The sequence below is a fragment of the Neovison vison genome, chromosome 8 (assembly GCF_020171115.1).
Source record: "Neovison vison isolate M4711 chromosome 8, ASM_NN_V1, whole genome shotgun sequence".
In the NCBI taxonomy this organism is placed as follows: domain Eukaryota; kingdom Metazoa; phylum Chordata; class Mammalia; order Carnivora; family Mustelidae; genus Neogale; species Neogale vison.
In genome coordinates, this window is record NC_058098.1 from 27,878,127 (window position 1) to 27,900,635 (window position 22,509).

General features: G+C 43.0%; 1 pseudogene; it reads right to left on the reverse strand.

The window, feature by feature from the left end:
* Positions 1 to 10,199: 10,199 nt before the first annotated feature.
* LOC122915380 lies at positions 10,200 to 13,304 on the reverse strand (annotated as a pseudogene).
* Between the last annotated feature and the right edge of the window lie 9,205 nt (positions 13,305 to 22,509).

Below are 22,509 nucleotides of genomic sequence, written 5' to 3' on the forward strand. Positions count from 1 at the left end.
CCTCCTCATCGCGATCCCAGGCCCTTCTCCCAACCAAATCGCACCCTTTAGATAAAATGTGCTTATGCAAACGAAGCTTAACGACAGACCCCCTCCTGCATCCAGTCAGATTGCGGCACCCGGGCCCCGCCCACAGAGAAGTTCCGAGAGCCCGGCTAGTAGGTCGACGCTCTACAGGTTTCCTGCTTTGAACACGAGATGTGGAGACACTGCACGTTTCTTAGAATCGGGTCCCGTGAAGATTTGGAGCCCAGGGCCACGGAAAACCGAGGACGGGTCCAGCCAGGCTGGGCGGTGGTGGTTCCAGAATTTCCAGAAAGGATGGGGCAGCTGGAGCCGATAGAGGGACCAACCTGAGGCTGCGCTTACTCCCTCTTATGTAAGATCGAGGCCTTAGATGGGTACCATCGATCACTGGGAATGCCTATGGGAATCTAGGGCACTTCTCACCTGTCTCCCTTCCATCTGAGACAGATTGGGAGACCCCATTGCAGTGCGGGCGAGGGAGCACGTGTCGGGAGACTTGTCAAAGACTCTCCACCAACGCTGCTGGCAGAAAGTCCCAGGAGAAGTGGAGGGGCTTCCCAATCAAGAGTAAGGAACCAGCTGGAGGTTCCCTTCCAGAGCCCACTTTGGCCCTCACAGGCCAGTTGGGAGCACCGGATGGAAAACCAAGATACGGGAGATTTGTATTCTGGTTTCATTCCCACCTGTGGGCTGTTTAAAGCCTTGAACCAGTCGTTCCCCCTCTCTGGGCCTCTAGCTTCCCATTCCTACCACACCAGGGACCTCCAAGGACTCTTACTCTGATAGGTGGTCCAGAGGTGGTGTTTTTTCTTTCTGGGATCCCCTGAGCTGTCGGGTGGATGATCCGGTAGGAGTCACCTCTCTGAACCTTCCGATCACCAGCAAATCACAGTCTTCCCAATATGGCTGCTACTTGGGGGGGCCACCCAGCATCCACTTCCCTTTAGTTTCGTTGGGGGAAGCCTCCCTCCTCCACCTCAGCCAGGTTCAGTCAGTGGAACGGACGTCCTCCCTGACTCCCTGGGGAGGAAAGTGAGCAGACAGGGAGATCCCTGCATTCCATTCCCTGAGCTGTCCACGGTAGTCATGTCAATTCCAGTCAATGCCAGTCAGGATCAGGAACTGTCCCAAATGCAGAGAAGTCTGGAAGCATAAAACCTGGGAGGGCTGGCGGCTGAAGCTGCTGGCAGTCATCCTGCCTCCATCACGAATGGATCTGCGACAGAGAAGGCAGAGTTTGGGGCGGAAAGATGCAACTGCTGATGTAATTCACTCCCTCCAGCCCCACCGCCCTGGGTTTTTCAGGTCCAGGAGCCAATACAGGCCTTTGTCACTTACAGCCAGTTTGAAGTGGCTATCCCGTTGCTTACAACCAAAAGAATAGTGACTATTTTGTTGGAGTTAACTTGATTCTACAACACCATCAATAGTAAGAATTTTTTTTAATAGTAAGATTTTTTTTTAAAGATTTATTTATTTACTTATTTGACAGAGATCACAAGTAGGCAGAGAGGCAGTCAGAGAGAGGAGGAAGCGTACTCCCTGCTGAGCAGAGATCCCGATGTGGGGCTCGGACCCAGGACCCTGGGATCATGACCTGAGCTGAAGACAGAGGATTTAACCCACTGAGCCACCCAGGCGCCCCAATAGTAAGAATTTTTAAAGGCAAATATTATATCCATTGAAATAGCAGCTTTTTTTTTTTGACGAAAAGAGGAGTGTATCCGGTATGCTCTTAAAAGACTGACAATAATATGCTCGTATTTATAAAACTGTCTCCTTTTGATCAAAGTCCTTCACATTCAGAGTCTAAACTTTCCTTGGATGAATTGGGCAGTTTTTACTTCTAATTGCATTGGCTGGCTGGCGATAGCTTTCTGTACACTTAGCCTTATGCTTCCACATGGCGTCATTTTAGAAGCCTTGCTAAGTGATAATTAGGGATGCGGTCTGATAAAATTCCATCAGGCTCGATTGTGGCCACCTGAGCTACTGGGTAGCAGACAGCAAGGACGCCTAATCACCTTCTGCCTGCTGACTGTCATGTTTCTTGGACATCACCTGTGGGGCCCATCCTCATTCCAGAAACGCTAAGCTGCCAGTGTGAGCCCGGTGTGTCAGAACTCGTTCTGATGCAGCTACCACTTCCTGCGGGACAGGCACCAAGCTAAGCAGAACAGAGTTAGGACCTTGGGCAAGTAACATCACCACTCTGTTTCTGTGTTGCCCCGTCTGTGAACGAAGAGAATAGCTTCACAGCGGTGTTGAGATTTAATGAAAAAATCAGTGTAATGCTTGTAGAACAGTGTTGGCATATAAGGATCACCCAGTATATATCAATTACTGCTGTTTTAATTCTCGCCCTTGGAAGTCAACAGGATGGTCCTACTTGTGGTTTAGGACCCTGAGATCAGAGACAAGAAGGGACATGTCCCAGGTCACTCACTGGGGAAGGAGATGGTGGATGTGGGACTCAAAACCAGGTCTGTCCAGTACCCAGGCTGATGTTCTTAACCATAATGCCTCGTGGACCTGCAAGGGCACAGGCTTGGGTGGGCCAGTGGAATCTGGGGTCCAGTTCTTAGACACAGAGCAGAGAAAAGTCAGACTCACTCACCAGGCCAAGATCACTGTCCAGACCACTGTCTTTGTCTGATTTGTGGAACCCTGGGCCTTTGAAAACTCCAGAGAGAGAAAACACCAAGGTCTCAGTGGAGATGGGATTGTCCAAGGCCATATAGGGAGAGACAGAGCTCAGGCTGGAACTCCCCATTCCCTGCCTCCTCAGATCCTCCTGCTTCACTGCCCTCCCTTATAGGCATCTACCTCGGCAGCCCCTCCTCTGAGAAGCTCTCCCAGACTGCCACAACCCATGTCCCCGTGCCTTGCTCCTTGAAGGGTCTCTACACTCACTGGCATTTCAAACATGCTCTTTGGAGTCAGACCTACCTTGGGTTTGAATCCTCCTTTGCCATTTTAACTATATAATCCTGGGTTCCTTTTCCCCATCGCTGAGCCTTAGTGTCCTCACCTGTATAATGGGCTTTCTACAAAAGCCCATCTCATGGGGTCAGCATCAAGTTTCAGGGGAGGTCAGGGCTGAGTACAACCTGGTACAGCAGCCATCCCCTCCCTTCCTGCCTCTATGCAGCATAACTACTTACATGAATAATCTGAAATAAAATGAATAAGGACAATGGGCAGAAAAGAAAAAGCAGAGAGTGAAGGCTTTTTATTGAACTACACACACATATGTAATTGTGGCAGCAAAAACTAACAAACTAAACAAATAATACAAAATTATACTTCTGTAAATAGAAGAAGGAAACGGTAATGAATTAATACTTCTAAGTTACATTGTTGTTGTTGTTGTTATTATTATTACAAAAGGAAAAAGAGCACATTAAGAAACACTTGCAGAAGAGTGGACCTGGGAGATTCAGAGCGTGTGATGCGTTCGAGCCAGAGTGAGGCTCCGGGAACCTGGCTTCTGCCTCTCGAAGTCACGTGGCTGTCCCGCCATCACACAGCTGGTGCTGCTTGTCCCTCACCTGCTGTTAAATGCAGGGCTATGGGGAGCACTGGACGGAGCACCAGAGGCCGAAGTTGAGTTTAACCATTCCAAACGGTTACCAAACTTGTAGTAGTTGAGTCTGGGCATGCTGGGAGCCGAGCGTACAAGGAGGTTTTCTGGACGAACTTCCGTTTCAACCCCAGTGTTCATCATAGTTAACGTCACCTTTCGATGTGCTGATCTCATATTAAACCTAACAAGAACGGCAGCAATTGTTTAGAACATGGGCTAATGAAATATTTGGGCTGGGAAGAGTAATTTCCTCACCAGATTTGGTGAGAAGGGCCAGTGCAGAGTGATAATAAAAAGCAGACTGACTTTTAGAGGTTTTGTTATTGCTTTTAAACTCTGCAGACGCTGCTCCCCTCACCGCTTGCATGAGACAGAACGACCTCTGCTCCTTGCCTCTATCCTCCACTGTGCTCATCTCGTGGTAAGCGTTATTTCGATGATCATTACATGATTTAACCCCTGGGCATCCCCAGGAAGGGGTGAAGGAGGGAGAGAGGGAGGGAAGGAAGGAGGCAGCCTGGAACAAGGAGCAGGGGCTTCTGAGTCCTAGGCCTGACTCAGTTATAACATGCTGTGTGTCTTAGGGAAGTCACACCCTCTCTGGGCTTCAGACAGGATGGGGCATCCTTCCCCAGCTTCCCTCAACCCGGACAATAGAGATGCCAGGCCCAGGGACAGAAGCACACGACAAATGCATGCCTGGCTCTAAGCCTGGGCCCCTCTTTCGGAGTCAGGCCCACCTCCCGGCTTCTACCCCTCCTGCCCCAGCTGCCTGGCTGTCCTTAGGCTGTGACTGCTCCACAGCGGCCCCTCACGTGAAGGGGGCTGAGCTCTGGTGCTCTGCCTGCCTCTGACTCCCAGTGACCTCTGTCACTAGAGTTACCTTGTGGTGGCCACTGCAGCCACTCCATTTCCAGCCCATAAAGAAGGCCTTCCTAGTGTCCAGCTATTGCAGAGGCCGCACTGCCCCAGGCTGGGGCCCCAGGTGACATCTCTCAATCCCGTCACTCAGCCGTCTTCTTTCCGGTGGGCTGCATTACAATAGATCTTGGCTAGAAAGCAGCCTCCTTCCCTCCCTGGGACCTCGGCTCCCTGACCACTGCAGGGCTGTGGGAACACTGGCCTGCCTGGAAGAGGACACACACTCCAACATACACCCCCATGTCACATCAATTTAGCCAAGGGCGCATCTCATGGGAGCAAGGTGGCAAAGAGCAGACGCGACAGAGACAGAGGCTGAGTTCTTGCTATGCTACCAAATCTATTATACTCAGGTTTCATCATCGTCCAGGAGAACAGCCATTACCAATGTAGGCAAGTTCTCAAAAGGAATGTTCTCAAAAGGAATTCGACCAAGGTTGAATTCCCCGGTTTCCGAGTCTGTATTTCCAGCCCTCCGGTGACCTTCAGAACTGTCTCCCCAAGCTCCCTGGCATTGAGGGATCCTCCACATCTTTTTGTGGCTTGATTTCTTTTCATGGCTGGATAATACTTCATTGTCAGGATATAATGAAGTTTGTTACGCACTCGCGGATGCAAGAACATCTGGGTGGTTTCTAGGTTTTGGTGATTATGAATAAAGCTGCTATAAACATACACGTTTTTCATGTAGATGTAACTTTTCTAAGATTTTATTTATTATTTGAGAGAGACAGTGAGCACACTCAGGTGGAGGGAGGCACAGAGAAAGAGGGAGAGAGGGAATCCCAAACAGACTCTGCACTGAGCGTAGAGCCTGACACAGGGCTCCATCTCACGACTCTGGGAACATGACCTGAGCCAAAATCGAAAGTTGGACACTTAACCACCCAAGGCCCCCAGGCGCCCCTAGACATAACTTTTCAATGCAACTGGGTATGTATGAGCACAGCTGCTGGATTGCATAGTAAGAATGTTTACTTTTCTAAGAACTGCCAAATTGTCTTCCAAGATGGCTGTACTAGTTTGCATTCCCATCAGCAATGAATGAGAATTTCCATTGCTTTTTTTCCTTGCCACTGTTTGGTACTAAATGTTTTGTGGATATTAGCCATTCCAAAAGGTATGAAGTGATATCTCATTTTATTTTGCCATCCCCTAATGACATATGATGTTGAACATCTTATTTGCTTCTTTGTCAAACCTGTCTATATTCTTCGGTGAAGTGTCTGTTCAGATCTTTTGCCCACTTTTGAATTCTTATTGTTGATTTTTAAATACTCTGTATTTTGGGGGTACCAGTCCTTCATCAGAAATGTTTTGCAAATAGCCTCTGTCTGGAGAAGTGGCTTATCTTTTCGATCTAACTTTTTTCACAAAGCTGAAGTTTTTACTTTTAATCAAGTTCAACGGAATCATTTTTTTTCTTCTATGGATTGTGTTCTTAGTGTTAAATTTAAAAATTCATTGCCAAACCCAAAGTCACTTAGATTTGCCCTTATGTTAGCTTCCAGAGGTTCTATAGTTTTGTATTTTACATTTAAGTCTAAGATCCATTTTGAGTTTACTTTGTAACAAGTGTAAGGGCTGAATCTAGCTTCACTGTTTGGTGTATGGATGCCCAATTGTTCTAGAAAATCATTGTTGAAAAGAATATCCTTTCTCCATTGAATTGCCTTTGCTTTTTTGTCAAAAAAAAGTTGACTCTTTGTTGACTACATTTGTGTGGGTCTATTTCAGGCCTCTTTATTCTGTTCCACTGATCAACCTGGGTATTTTTTCACCAATGCCATGCTGTCTTGATTATTGTAGATCGATGGTTAGTCTTAAAGTCAGGTAGTGTGAATCCTCTGACTTCATTCTTCTTCCTCAGTATTGTGTTGGACATTCTGGGCCTTTTGCCTTTTCATATATAAAGTCAGCTTGTTAATATTAAAACAAAAACTTGCTGGGTTTTGATTGGGATTATGTTGAATTTATAGACGGAATTAGGGAGAATTGACATCTAACCATGCACATGAACCCTCTCTCCATTTATTTGTATCTTCTTTGGTTCCTTTAATTGGAGTTTTTTAGTTTTCTTCTTATAAAGCCTGTACCAATTTTGTTGGACTTATGCTTCCATATTTCATTATTTTTGCTGCTAATGTAAATGGTATTGTTTCTAACTATTCATTGCTGGCAGAGGAAAGCAATTGACTTTTACATGCTAACTTTATATCCTGTGACCATCCTATAATCACCTATTAGTTCCAAGAGTGGTTTTGGTCTAGTTTATGGAATTTTATACATATGTCCTCTATGTCATGTGTCATACATATGTCCTCCTGCCATGTCCTCTATGCACAAAGACAGCTTTATTTATCTTCTCCCCTCTCCATATGTATATCTTTCCTTTTCTTACAGCATTAACTAGGACTTCCAGTCCAATGTTGAATAGGAGTGGTGAGAGGGGATTATCTTTTCATATTCCTAATTTAAGGGGGAAAATGTCCACTGTCTCTCCATTAAGTATGATGTTAACCATAGGATTATGGTAAACACCCTTTATCAATAAGTTTGAGAATGTTCCCTATTATTCCTAAATTGTTCAGAGTTTTTATCATGAGTGGGTATTGGATTTTGTCAAGTGCTTTTTCTGCATCTACTGATATGATCATGATTTTTCTTCTTCAGCCTGTGGAGTGATGTGATGGATTACATTAACTGGTTTTAGAATTTTTAATTGGACTTCCATACCTAGAATAAGTCTCATTTAGTCATAGTGTATGTCTTTTTATACATTGTTGGATTTGATCTGCTAACATTTTTTGAGTATTTTTGCATCTACATTCATGAAAGGTATTGGTAATATTCCTCTCATAAATATCTTAATTTGGTTTTTCTCTATTTCTTTAGTAAATATTGAACTATTCAAATTATCTAATTCTCCTTTTGTGAGTTTTGGTGGTTTGTGTCTTTCAAGGAATTGGCCCACTTCATCTACGTTAACAAATTTATGGGCATAAAGCCGTTCATAATATTCCTTTATTATCCTTTCAATGACTCCTCCTTCATGTCTGATATTTATACTTTTTTTTTCTTGGTTATCTTGGAAGGCTTATAAATTTTAATGATATTTTCCCCCAAAGAACCAGTTTCCATTTTGTTGATCTCTGTTGATCTCCTGTTTTCAATTTCCTTGATTTCTGATTTAATTTTTTATTACATCTTTTCTTCTGCTTATATTGCTCTTCCTTCTCTATTTTTTATTTAAATTCAAGTTAGTTAACATATAGTGTAGTATTGGTTCCATATTATATATAATACCCAGTGTTCATCACAGGTGCCCTCCTCAATGCCCATCTCCTGCCCACCTCCCCTCCAGCAACCATCAGTTTGTTCCGTATAGTGAAGTCTCATGGTTTGCTTCCTGCTCTGTTTGTATACTATTTTTCCTTCCCTTCCCATATGTTCATCTGGTTTCTTAAACTCTGGTTCTTAAACTCTTAAACTCTGGTTTCTTAAACTCCACATATGAGTGAAATCATATTTCACAACCATATTTCACAAATCATATTTGTCTTTCTGTGACTTCTTATTTTGCTTAGCATAATACCCATGAATTCTATCCATGCTGTTGCAAATGGCAAGGTTTCATTCTCTTTGATTCCTATATATATATGATGAATAGCTAAAGAAGATGTGGGTTGTATTTACATATATGTGTATATATACATATATGTGTGTATATATATGTATATACACCCCGTATCTTCTTTACCTGTTCATCAGTTGATGGACACTTCTAGTTTCTTATGTTGGAAACTTAATGATTTTAGATGTTCTTTTCTGATATTATATATTTAATGCAATAAATTTCCCTCTAGGCATGGCTTTTCATACATTTTGATAAGTTCTGTTTTCATTTTAACTCAAAATATTTGTAAATTTCTTGAGACTTCTTCTTTGATCCATGAATTATTATCCAAATACGTTGAGATTTTCCAGCTATCTTCCTGTTACTGATTTCCATTGTAGTCTAAGAGCAAACCTTATTTGATTTCTATTCTTTCAAATTTGGTCAGGTGTGTTTTATGGCCCAAAATGTGGTCTAATTTGATGAATGTTCCACATGAGCTTTCTAAGAATGTCTATTCTGCTGCTGCCCACTATTCTATACATGTCCGTTAGATCTAATTGGTCTTTGGTGCTATTCAGTTCAACTATATCCTTACTGACCTTCTGTCGGCTGGACCTGTGAATCACTGATTGAGAGGTGTTGATATCTTTAACTGTAATAGTGAATTCATCTGTTTCTCCTTGCAGTTCTAGCAGTCTTTGTCTTGCGTAGTTTGTCGCTCTGCTGTTGAGTGCATGCAAACTAAGGATTTTCATTTCCATCTTTTATTATTATATAATGCCCTCTTTATCCCTGATAATTTTCCTTGCTCTGAAGTCGTCTTTGTCTGAAATCAGTACAGCTATTCCAGCTTTACTTTCATTAACATTAGCAATGGTATATCCTTCTCCGGCCCTTTACTTTGTATCTGCCTGTGTCTTTGTAGTTAAAGTGGGCTTCTTGTAGACAACATGTCATTGGATCTTGTTTTTATTCACTGTGACAAGGGATTTCAATTGATCTTTTCATTTAGACCCATTCACATTTAAAGTAATTATTGATATAGTTGGATTAATTTCTATGTCTGTAACTCTTTTGTATTCATTCCATTTTTTCTTTGTTCTTTGAATTCTTAAAACTCCCCTCTGGCAGGTTTTCACTTTATATGTTTCTATTTTCGCTCCTTCTGTCCTATCAATCACTTCTTTAAAAAAATTGTTAGTAGTTTCCCTAAAGTGTGCAATGTATGTTTACAACTAATCCAAGTCCACTTTTTAAAAACTGACATATAATTGACATGCTAGTTTCAGATATGTAACATAATGATTTGATTATCTGCATGTAAGTACACTTCAAATAACACTATACCACTTCCTGGGGAGTGCGGGTGTCTTGTAACAGAGTAGCCCCAAATTCCTCCCTCCCATCCCTTATAACATTGGCTGCCACTGCCTTCACTTACCCATATGTTATAATCACCCAGTTTGTTGTTGCTCTCATTACTTTGAACAAAGAGTTATCTATATGATTAGGTAGGTATACAAATAGCAAAGATTTTTTTTTTTTAAGTTAAGCTCCATGCCCAACGTGGGCCTTAAACTCAGGACCCTGAGCCAGCCAGGTGCCCCTATTTTCCTGTAATTTGAATATGATACACGTATGTGTGGATTTTTGGTATTTGCTCTGCTTGGTATTTTCTGAGCTACCGGAGTTTGTGGTCTGGTGTCTATCATTAATTTTGGAAAATGGCTATTACCACTACTTCTGCTTTCTCCTTCTTCTCCTTCTAGTGTTTCCTGTTTTGTGTACATGACAATTTTTCTTCTTTACTATATAATTATTGTTTTTAAAGATTTTATTTATTTGAGAGAAAGAGAGCACAAGCAGGGAGAGCAGCAGAGGGAGAAGAAGTGAGCTCCCTACTGAGCAGGAAGCCTGACTCGGGGCTTGATCTGAAGACCCAAACAGTCACTTAACTGACTTGAGTCATCCAGGCACCTCTATATAATTATTTTTAATGTCCAGCATTTACAATATAAGGGCCAAAACTTTCTCCCCAACTTAAGTTTATAAATACTCAATTGGCTTGTGAAGCCGATAGGGATACTTTTTGTCTAATTTGATTTCCGGGAAGACTTCATTCAGGTCCTCAATGGTCATTGGATCACATGGAATTATGATCATCTTCTCTAGCTCTTTTTCATATTCCTCAATCCTGGCCTTTGAGAGAGACAAAAATTCAGCATGACTTTTCACATCTTCTTTTTCTTTAGCATCCACCTGAACAGTGTATTTCTCCTCCGGCAGAGGAAACTTCAGGGCATTAAACTTCTCAAAGTAATCTCCTAAGATAGCCTTTGCCACACTGGCCTTGTAGTAAGCCCAGTCTAGAGCAGGTGGTTTCTCAGGGAGAGTAGCCCACCTGGAGGTAAAGGTCTCATTCCAGAATTTCAGAAGTTAGCAATGGTCTTCTGGTTTTGGGGTATGATTTCCCCAAAAGCTACTCAGTCAATGGCTTTTAGAGCAAGTTTTTCCCGGCCATCTTGAGATCCTTCACCAACCCCAGCAGCCCACAGTCCACCTATGTTACACTTTTTGGAACTGTCCCACAGTTCCTAGGTATTGTTCTAGGTTTCTTTATCATTTTTTCACTTTTTATTTTTTTTCCAGCTTTATTGAGATATAACATATAACACTGTGTAAACTTAGGGTATACAATATGATAATTTAGCATACTTATATATTGTGAAATGATGCCCATGGTTGGGTTAGTTAACACCTCCATCATGATTACTATTTCTTCCTTCTTCTTCTTCTTTTTTTTTTTCTGGTGAGAACATATACGATCTACTCTCTTAGCAACTTCCAGGTATGTAATACAATATTGTTAACTATAGTCCCCTTGCTGTATGTTAGATCCCCAAAACTTGTTCCTCTTCTAACTGAAAGTTTGCAACATTTGACCAAATATCTTCCAGTTTTCTTCATCCCTCACCCTTGGAAACCACTCTTCTACTGTCTCTATGAATTTGACTGTTAGTGCATACTATTTTAGGATTTTTAGGATTTCTTGGTTGGGGTTCTTTCAGCTTCTTTAATCTGTAGGTTTATATCTTTTGCCAAATTTGGGGAGCTTTTAGCCATTGTCTCAGTATATTTTCTGAACTGCACTTCTCTTCTTCCTGTAGGATTCCCGTGACACACATGTATTTTGGTATTTTCCCACAGACCCCTGAAGTTGTTCATTTTGTTCATTTGTTGTTTCTTTGTTCAAGTTGTAGAATTTTTAGTGGTCTATCTGCAAGGTCATTGCTTTCCTCTGTCATCTCCAGTGGGCCATGGTGCCCACCCAGTAAGTTTATTGTTACTGCATTTTTCGGGTTTAGAATTTCCATCTGGTTTTTCTTTATATCTTCTTTTTCTCTGTTCAAGTTTTCTTTTTCTGTTTCAGGTCTCTTCATGGTTGCTCACAGAAGCTTTTCTTTTTCTTCCTTTCTTTCTTCTTTTTTGGGGATAGCTACTTTAAAATCCTTGACAGATAATCCCAACATCTGTGCCATCTTGATGTTAGCATCAGTTGTTTTTGTTTGTTTGTTTTGTTTTGTTTTGTTTTTTTAATTAAGGGAAGCGCTGTACCCAATGTGGGGTTCGAATTCATGGCCCTGAGATCAAGACTCACTCACTGGGCTGACTGAGCCAGCCAGGCACCAGATGTTAGTCATCCCTTCATTGCCCTTTTTCATTCCAGTTCAGGCTTCTTCTGGCTTTTGGTATGATACAAAGTATTTGATTTTATCCTGGACCTTTGGGTATTATATTAGGAGTCACTGGTTCCTTTTTAAAACTATGTTGGTATGTATTCAACTTGTTCAAGTTCAGAATGAGCACCATGGCTCACTTTTGTGGTCTGTGAACTGGAATGTCAGTTTAGTTTAAAATCAGTACAATTTTGGTCTGCCGTGCTGCGTGCTACCCAGAGGCCATCCTGAAACAGTACAGTATTCCACATCGTAGTTGAGTTCTCAAGCTTTCACTATGTTAGTTCTGCAGTCAAATGCTCTACCACTGAGCTATACCCCCACTATGTTAGTTCTGGTGGTTTGCACACATAGGTCACTTGTGGGTGGGTGTACCCTGCACTTCATATACAAATTGAAGCAATCTCTTTTTGTAGATCCCTCATCTGTAATCCTCCCCACATGCTCCAGCTGTGAGAGGGTGGGTGCTTCCTCTTTGTCACCTTTGCTTAGTGCAGTGCAAGGATGCCAACAGGGCCCTACGTTCCTGTCACAGCACTCCATGAGGATGGAGAGGAAGGGGATTCTCGCTAATCACACTTGTGCAGAGTGGGGCTGACTGACAGAGCTCCACATCACAGTCATCACTAGAAAGGAGAGCGAGGACTACCCTGACAGTAGTGCACAGCTGGGATGGGGGGCAAGCTCCACACCACAGTCTCCCCAAAGCCTGCTGGAGAGGACAGGCTATGGCTTATTTCATGGTGTTTGCCCAGAACAAAGCAAGCATTGTCAAAAAGTCTACCTTTCACTGCTGTCCCTCCCAGCCCTTTGACCCCCTAGAAAGTGGGCTTTCATTGGGACTTTGTGCTTTGGGGATGGTTTTGGGTTTGGCTTTCTCTGGTGCCCAGGCTGGGATCTAGTTAACTAATAAAGCCCACGAGGACTCCCAGCTGTGTCATCACTTGAGACCCAAGTTGTCTACACAGTTCACCTTTTTCCCACCATCGTGGAAGTCCGAGAGTTGCTTTATGTATTTTATCAAGTTTTTGGTTGTAGTAAGTGGAAGGAATAGGGTAGAATCTACTGACTCATCTTGTCTGGAAATGGAAGCCCCATGAACTTTTTTAAAGTCAACTTTTTTTTTTTTTTAAGATTTTATTTATTTATTTGACAGACTGAGATCACAAGTAGGCAGAAAGGCAGGCAGAAAGAGAGAGAGGAGAAAGCAGGCTCCCTGCTGAGCAGAGAGCCAGATGTGGGGCTCGATCCCAGGACCCTGGGTTCATGACCTGCGCAGAAGGCAGAGGCTTTAACCTACTGAGCCACCCAAGTGACCCCTAAAGTCAACTTTTTGAGGTATAATGTACATGCAATAAAACATACCCATTTCAAGTGTACATTTCTTTGAGTTTCAACAAAGGTACATACCCATGTAACCACTGTCAAAATATAGAACATCCCCATCTCCTCAAAAGTTTCCCTTGTTCCCCTTCCCAAGCAATCCCCCCCAATCCCAGGCCTCAGACAAACACTGATCGATGTCACTATGGATTAGACATGTCTTTTTCAGAGTTTCAGATAAAATCACACAGAATGTATTTTTTTAAAGATTTTATTTATTTATTTGAGAGACAGTAACTGAGATACCAAGAGAGAGCACAAGCAGGGAGGAGAGGAAGACAACCAGGCTCTATCCCAGGACCCTGGGATCATGACCTGAGCTGAAGGCAGACGCTTAACTGACCAAGCCACCCAAGTGCCCCCAGAATGTAATTTTTTGATAAAAGTCTGCTGCCTTTTGTTCAGTTATGTTTGAGATTCATGTGTATCACCAAGTGTATCAGCAGTTCATTCCTTCTCATTGCTAAGTAGGGTTCTATGATATTTTTGTGTATGCTTTTCTTTGGATTGTCACCCTCCTCTGCTCTAGAGACAACGGACCACAGTACCTCTCTGCCACAACCACTGCTGTGTTTCTGCTCTCAGAGCTCTTTCTCTTTGATCCAGGAGAGGAAAAGCTTGATGCATCACTTAGTACTTACTTTAAGGGATGGGTAGGATATTATTTCAGGATAAAAAGATGGTTTCTTGTGGATTTAGCTCCATTGATCTGCTCTATCATACACTTACTAATCACATGCTCAGACCAAAGTATATGAAAACAGTCATTGTCTTGGCAGGGTGTTTTAGGGGTTTATAACTTTGGTTTTATATTGCTGTGTCCTCTGAATTAGTAATAGGAATATGGACATGCTTTTCATTTTACGTAAGGATAATTATCCGATCACAGGGATGCGTAACTAACGCCATCCCTCCATGTTGAACTCCTGGTGGCTTGTGATGAATTGGGTACCTCAGCAAACAGTCTTATCCACATCCTCAGGTTCTCGTTTTTTCTGTCCAACCCATGCACTCATACAAATTCCATAAAAGAAATTTGGTACTTTAGGCAATCAGCTGATTCACTTTGTAATGGCAAGGGACACAGTAGCTAAGGGATGACTTGTAACCTGACCTTGTAGATTCTCTCCTGGCTAGTTACATTTACAAAGTGGATACATGCTTTCTCTGATGGCTGTCTTCTCAAAATTCTGCATTCAGACTCACAAATGAAGTGCAAAGTGGTTTTTATTATATAAGAAAACGAGGCCAGTTTTCTTTCCTACCAGTGCAAGTTTGGAAATATTCTTTTAAAAAAGATGACTGAATATTTCCCATTTAGCAAAGTCTTAAGGTAAATAGATGGTTGCCAGGTTTCTAGTTACACTGGTTTCTGCACTATCTATCTGTTCAGACACAAGCTCCTTTTAAAATGTGCCTAGTCAGAATTTCTTCATATACTGCAACCAAAACAACATATTGCAACAGATGGAATGCAGAAGTAGATGTGAGAACTCAGCTGTCTTCTATTAAGCCAGGCATTAAAGGGATTTGCAAAAAAATGTAAAACAATGACACTCTTTTCTTTTTTATTTTTTTAGAGAGTGCAGAGAGAAAGACCATGGGTGGGGGGCGCAGAGGGAGAGAGAGAATCTCAAGCAGGCTCCAGGCTCAGCACTGAGCCCGACACAGGGCTCAGTCTCCCAATCCTGAGATCATGACCTGAGCTGAAATCAAGAGTTGGGACACTTAAGTGACTGAGCCACCCAGGTGCGCTAATGCTACTCTTTACTAGGTTTTGTGAGAAAATATATTTGTTGAAAATTGAGCTGTCAGAAAAATAATTCAAGAAAAACTTTCAAACTACATTTCCAGATTAAAGTGACTTTCTTTATTTTTTTTAAAAGATTTTATTTGTTTATTTGAGAGAGAGAGTGAGAGAGAGCATGAGAGAGGAGAAGGTCAGAGGGAGAAGCAGACTCCCCAAGGAGCTGGGAGCCCAATGCGGGACTTGATCCTGGAAGTCCAGGATCATGACCTGAGCCAAAGGCAGTCGCTCAACCAACTGAGCCACCCAGATGCCCAAAGTGACTTTCTAAACGCCCAGTATAGTAATTGCAAAAGAGGGGGAGATAAAGAAAAAAAAGAAGACCAACACATGGCCATATTATGAAATTTCATTATACCATAGATTAGCAGAAGATCCTGAAAGATTTTAGAGGAATAAAAGCAATCACATATAAGGGAACAAACAAACAAACAAAAATGGCATCACCCTTCCCAACACCACTAGAAAGCAGAAGACAATGCAGAAATGCCTTCATTCTTAGAGAAAATAATAAGCAACCTACAATAATATTCTCAACTAAACTATCACTCAAGCATGAGGGTAGAAGAGAGACATTTTTGGATATCACGTGGTACAGTGTGATAGTGATGGTCCCCAGTGAGTCACAACTCCCTTTTACCATACCCCTTTGTGATGTGACTTTGCTGTTCCTCCCAGTGACAGGAGTCTGTTTCTTCACCTCTTGAGTCTGGTCTTGTGGAGTGACTTGTTTTAACCAACAGAACATGGCAGAAGTGATACTGTGTGAGTTCCACAGCCAAGGCTTTAAAGAAGACTTCACATATCCCCTCTCATCTTCTGGGTCAGAGATCACTGTGGAACTGACACCATGTTGGGAAGGTGGGGCACATCTACTGAGGATGAGGCCACATGAGAAGATATCTAAAAGTGAGGCATCAAGACAAAGCAGTCTAATGTGAAATTCTTAGAACACCTTAATGGTGTCTCCTATTAGACTGTCATTTTCTTCAGAATTGTTTATATATTATGTATTATTTTATGTATTTTTTAATTATAATTGTTTATATGTTATTATATATTTAATGTATGAGATTTTAATATTTTACAAATATTTTCTCTTCATTATTTTGGTTATGGTGTCTTTCAGGATAGATTTTTTTTAATGGTCATATCAACCATATTCTTTGTCTTTATGTCCTTGCAATTTTTTTTTTTTGACCTTATTTATTTGACAGAAAGCACAAGTAGGGGGAGCAGCAGGCAGAGGGAGAGGGAGAAGCAGGCTCCTTGATGAGTGGGGAGCCCAATGCTGGGCTCGACCCCAGGACTCTGGGATCATGACCTGAGCCAAAGGCAGATGCTTAAATGACTGAGCCACCCAGGCATCCTGTCTTTGAGCTTTTAAGAAAAGATTTATTTATTTATTTGATGGGGGTGGGGTGAGGACAGGCTGAGGGAGAGGGAGAGAATCCTCAAGCAGACTCCCAGCTGAGTGTGGAGCCCGAAACAGGACATGATTTGGGGTCCCAGAACCCCAAAATTGTACCTAAGCTGAAACCAAGAGTCTGCTGCTTAACCGACTGAGCCACTTAGGTGCCCCCTTATTTTTCTTTTAAAGATTTATTTATTTTAGAGAGACAGAGATTAAGAGAGAGTGGGGGGAGTGGCAGAGGGAGAATCTTTGAGCAGACTACCCACTGAGCACAGAGACCAATGTAGGGTTTGATCCCACAACCCACGAGACTATGACCTGAGCCGAAACTGAGACTCAGATGGTTAATCAGCTGAGGCACCCAGGCATCCCTTTGTTTTTTGATCCTCACCACCATCACCAAACCAGTATAAGCAACTGGTGCAAAATGGTGGTCACTGTCAACGAGAGAACTGAGAATTTTAAATAGTTGTTTCTAAGGAGTGGTCTGGAGTTAGGAGAGCCAGGCAAGGAGCTGCTGCTTTTCTACTGACTTTTCCCTCAGTCCAGGCTAAAAGTCACACTGACAAAGCGCACCCTGAGCTGGACTACTGACTATCCTCACTTCTTCCAGTCTGGTCAAGTTTTCTTTCCTACCTATTATCTCTGGCCTAAATGATCCCAACAACTGGCTCACTGGTGTCCTGCTTCCACCCCTGCCCCCATTTCAGTTATCCATTGCTAGGAAATGAACTACTTCAAGACCAGTTTATTAAATCTCCTAATTCTTTGGTTTTCCTGAGCTGACAGAGGTGGTTCCTCTATTCATGTCATGTTGCTGGGACTGTGGGCACTTGTGGGCAGAATATCCAAGTGGCTCACTCATCTTCTCTGGCAGTTGGTTCTGACAGATGGCTGGGTCCTCAGCTGGGACTTTGGGCTGTGGGTCTCAATTCTCTTCCATGTGGCCTCTCTGTACAGCTTGGACCCAAGAGCTAGCATTCCAAGAGGAAGGGAATTCTCTTAAGGCCTGAGCTTGGAAGTCCCAGAATATTCCTTCCACTGTCTTCTACACATCAAAGCAGCCACAAGTAAGCCCAGAATCAAGGGGAATGGAGGAATCACTGGGGGCCATATTTGGAGACAAGCTTTCATGATCCCCCCTTTAGTCTATTTTCCACTTCCCAGAGACATCTTTTTTTTTTTTTAAAGATTTATTTATTTGAAAGAGGGAGAATGAGAGTGTGTGCATGTGCATGTGGTAGGGGCAGGGGGGAAGGGCAGAGAGAGAGAGAATCTCAAGCAGCCTCCCCTCAGAGCGCGGAGCCCAACACAGGCCTTGATCCCATGACCCGTGAGATCAAGACCTGAGTCAAAACCAAGAGTCAGAAACCCAACCGACTGAGCCACCCAGGAGCCCTTCCAGAGACATTGTTTAAAAACAAATAGACATCACTCCTCTGCTGAAACACACCTAATGACATCATCATGCTCAGGATACCTGTCACGTTTCATGCCCTGGCCCTAATTCCTCACACCTAGAAAAGTATTAATCATGGGGCTGCCATACCATAAACATACCCTGTAGTTAACGGAATTGATTTCCCTAAATCCTGAAGACGTACTGCCTTCAGAAATGTATGAATTAATTTTAAAATAGGCAAACTACAGTGGCAATTAGCACACGGATCCGATAGTGTACCCACTCTATATACCCACTGGCAAATATTCCTACCTTCCTAATGAAGCTGACAGCTGCCTTCTGTGTGACTTTGTGGGTCAGCTGCTACAGCAAGCCCAGCCTCTGAGAGGTCCGTCATCAATCTGCCCTGTGTGTGCAATGAACTCAGGGAACTCAAAGGGACTCATCGGACATACTGGGCAGAAGCCAGGGGAGGGCTACCCTCAGCATTTTTATTTTGATCCATTTTGGTGTCAGCTGTCCCACATTAATTCACTGAATTTAATTAGAGGGTTGAATGAGAACCCTTCAACTATGTCATCTAAGTGACCACTGCAGTCCAACACTGTCAATCAAAGTGAACCCACATATATCCAGGAAGCAGGCATGCATTACTGGGGGTATGCTTACAGACACACATCCCACATGTCAGAGATAAATCTAGGCCCAAAACAATAATAACAAAGCTTCTTTTTTCATAAACCGGCAGCAAGAGAACACTTCTGCCATCAACCTTGTTTCAGCAGGTGTTCAAAGGTGTCAGGGAGTATATTTCATGGAGAAAAAAGGAAATGCTGTCCCATTGAAAAGCATTCTGCAAAGATAGGATTAGTGGAGTGAGGAAGACTCACTGGTCTTCCAGTACATTTGGCCATCCTTGGTTAGCTGCAAGGGGGCAAGTGAGCAGTTTGGGGACATTTCAAAAGAGGAAAGGGCGGAGGGTTTTCTGTGGCCAGCCATTTCCTGGAACAAGTGGGGGTCAACGAGATGCTTGCCTGTAGTCAAACTGTCATCATGGTTATTTGGGGGGGGGGCTGCTTTCCTGCAGAAAGTTTCTCATGTGATCATTCCATTTAAAATAATTATAATTTTAGAGTTGAACTTTGACCCACTACCCATGGTTCCCAACCCCCAAGTCTATTCAATGAATGGAAAACCTCAGATACAGGGTAATTTGCTGTTTAAGCCTTAGTTAGCAATGGTCAGAAACAGAATCAGAAGTTTTCCTGAATCCTAGGGCTATGGATACAACCACCATGCTTCTCAAAAATAAAACAAGCAAAACAATGAAAATAAAGTCAGCAGCAACAAAAACCAGTTTCTAGCCAGGCCCAAGGATACCCTTGCTTCTGTAACAGAGCCCTGACCCTGTCTGTTACGGAGTTCGGGGGCTCTGGTTTTCAGGGGAGCCTAAGCCTCTCCCCAGTACTGGAAAGAGTCCTCAATCCGTCCAAGTCAGTCAGTTCTCCACGGATCTTTTTCGCCAGTGAACAGAAGGCAAAAGTGGGTGGGCGGGGGGTGGGGGGCAGGGGAGCATCTGGAAAAGAAAGTTTGAGGGTTTCTTAAGGGCCCACAGAAGTGGTATTTTCTGCGGTGGGACATGGGTGGGGTTTGTTTTCTGTGCGTGGGAGAAAGGTTCATACAACTTGGCAATGTTAACTGAAAGTCAGAATCCTTTGACCCGACAATCCCCCTTCTAGTATGTTATCCTACACAATCAAGCCTTTTAGGAAAGAAAAAAATTAACACAAAGACATATTGGTTTTTTGTTCTAATAAAACCAAAGAAATAGAACTACCCCAAGCATCCAACAACAGTGCATCAGGAAACAGCGTGAAAAACTTTGAAACAAGTCCCCCAAACTGCCGGCACTTAAAGAGTGCTTTTAAGCTACTTGATCATGATGCAAATCGAGGGAAACAGATCACGCAGGTGATTCCTGTCCATACATATGCAAGTTGCACCATGTAAAGTCCTAAATGTAACTGATTATTATTGAGTAGATACTGGCTAATTCTGCCAGCTATGTATCTACTAAAGCAAATTTTTCAGCATTCCTACTGGGCTAATTATATTTTTATTTGTTCTCTGGATTCTCCTTTGAACCAGTTAAAACATCTTAACTTGTTCTCTCATGGATGAACAAATAATATCTTTAACATACTTGTTTTGTATTTGAGTCATGATTTTACTTTCTAAAAACAAAATTTATCCTTCAGCAAGGTGGTTAAGTAAATTTAGTACATTCATTTGATCTTACCTACAGCCCTCTTCAAACCAGTTATAAAGATAATATAGCTGGGTGCCTGAGTGCCACAGGTGGTTAAGTGTTGGGCTCTTCGTTTGGCTCAGGTTGTGATCCTAGGGTTGTGGGATCGAGCCCTGTTTTGGGCTCTGCGTCAGTATGGAGTCTGCTAGAGATTCTCTCTCCCTCTGCCCTTCCTGGCTTGTGCTCCCTAAAATAAATAAATAAACCTTAAAAAAACAAACAAAAAACTTATACATTAAAACTAAGAGAGGGGCAGGCACCTGGGTGGCTCAGTGGGTTAAGCCGCTGCCTTCGGCTCAGATCATGATCTCAGGGTCCTGGGATCGAGTCCCGCATCGTGCTCTCTGCTCAGTGGGGAGCCTGCTTCCTCCTCTCTCGGCCTGCCTCTCTGCCTGCTTGTGATCTCTCTCTGTCAAATAAATAAATAAAATCTTAAAAAAAAAAAAAAAAACTAAGAGAGGGGCACCTGGTGGCTGGATAGGTAGAGCCTACAACTCTTGATCTCATGGTTTTGAGTTCGAGCCCCATGATGTATACAAAGATTAATCTTTTTAAAAAAAAGATTTTATTTATTTGAGTGACAGAGAGCATGAGCGAGAGGGAGAGGGACAGTCTTAAGCAGGCTCCACACTAAGCGTGGAGCCCGATGTGGGACTCAATCCCAGGACCCTGAGATTATGACCTGCGCTGACATCAAGCGTCAGATGCTTAACCAACTGGGCCACCCAGGTGCCCCTTCAAAATCTTAAAAAAATAAAATAAAAATTTTAAAATTTAAATTAAAGAGAAACAAAGGCTCCACATTAGTTTCCTCCTGTTGCTATAACAAACTACTACAAAGTTTGTGGCTTAAAAACGACACACATTTATCATCTTCGTTCTAGAGGCTAGAAGTCCAAAATGGGTCTCACTGGGCTAAAACCAAAGTGTTAACCAGGCTGGTTTCTTCCAGAGGCCCCGTGGGAGAAGTGTTTCCTTGTGTTTTCCAGCTTTTAGAGGCCACCACAGTTCTTGGCTTCTAGTCCCTTCTTCCATCCTCAAAGCCAGCAAGCAAGGCATCTTCAGATGTTTTTAAGGAGTCTTGTGATTATGCTGGACCCACCCACACAATCCATGAAATCCAATCCTGAAATCATCTCCCCATTTCAGGGTCCACCACATAATCCTATCTGCAAAGTCCCTTTCTCCTTGTAACCTAGTCACAGTCCTGCCTAACATTAGTAAGTTTAGTGAGAACTAACAGCACCCCTGTGTTTCTGAGTGAAGGTATCACACTGGGTGCTGAATGCAAGAGCTCCTAGTACAGATCTCCTTTAAATCTAATTCAGAAGTAACAGGCAATACCAGAGTAGGAAAACAGAACGGCTGCTGACTCTGGGGAGCCAGTGGGGACTGAGAAAGGGCATAGAGGAATTCTCTGAGCTAGTGGTCATGGTCTCTATTCTGATAGTGTTGTAGGGTGCAAGAGTATAAACAAATACTAAATTCTAACAGGTATTTAGAGGGAACTGTGATGTCTGCCATCCTGAAATGTGTTATAGAAGGATTAGAGTTAAGGTTGGGGGGGTAAATAGGTGATAAGCAGGTACAGTAACATATTTATGGTAGAATCCAGGTGGGGAGTACACAAGTGATCACTATAAAAATCTTGTGTTGTTTGACCATTTTTATAAGGGAATTTTGGAAAAAAGGAGTGATGACTCCGCAATATCACTCCAGTGACTTAAATGAATAAAGGGATGGGTCGTGTTTTGACAGGTGCAGGAGTACTACTGACCGTCTCCATCACAAGGGAGGAGGGGAGTATTACCAGCACACACAGGGTGGGGGCCAGAGAAGCTACCAGAACTAACTAGCCTGCCCACATGACAAAGAACTTCTACACCAATGGCACCAAGGAACACCAATTCAAAACCCCCACCTTCCCTGCGTAACCCTCTATCAGTTTGCTGCAGCACATCTCCAACCGGGTAGTGACTCGTTTCTTGAAAGCCGGTTGCATCTCCCACTTCTGGCTAACTCCAGAGAACTCAGCAAACCGCTCTACCCAGAATACACATTTAAAAAACATCTGATGATGGGCGGTAGGGGGTGGGCCTGATAGTTCCTCCACCAGAGAAGATGCAAACCTACCCCCTCTCACCCCGACACCCCAGAAGGGCCAACAGGGAAGGACACTCCTCCTACAGCTCTTTTGCCTAGCCCCAATCTCCCACACGACATCCCCACTGACACAGCCCCTACCCCACCCCCCTATACCAAATGGCCCGGGGGGCACCTGAAAGTAATCACGATCACACGGGGC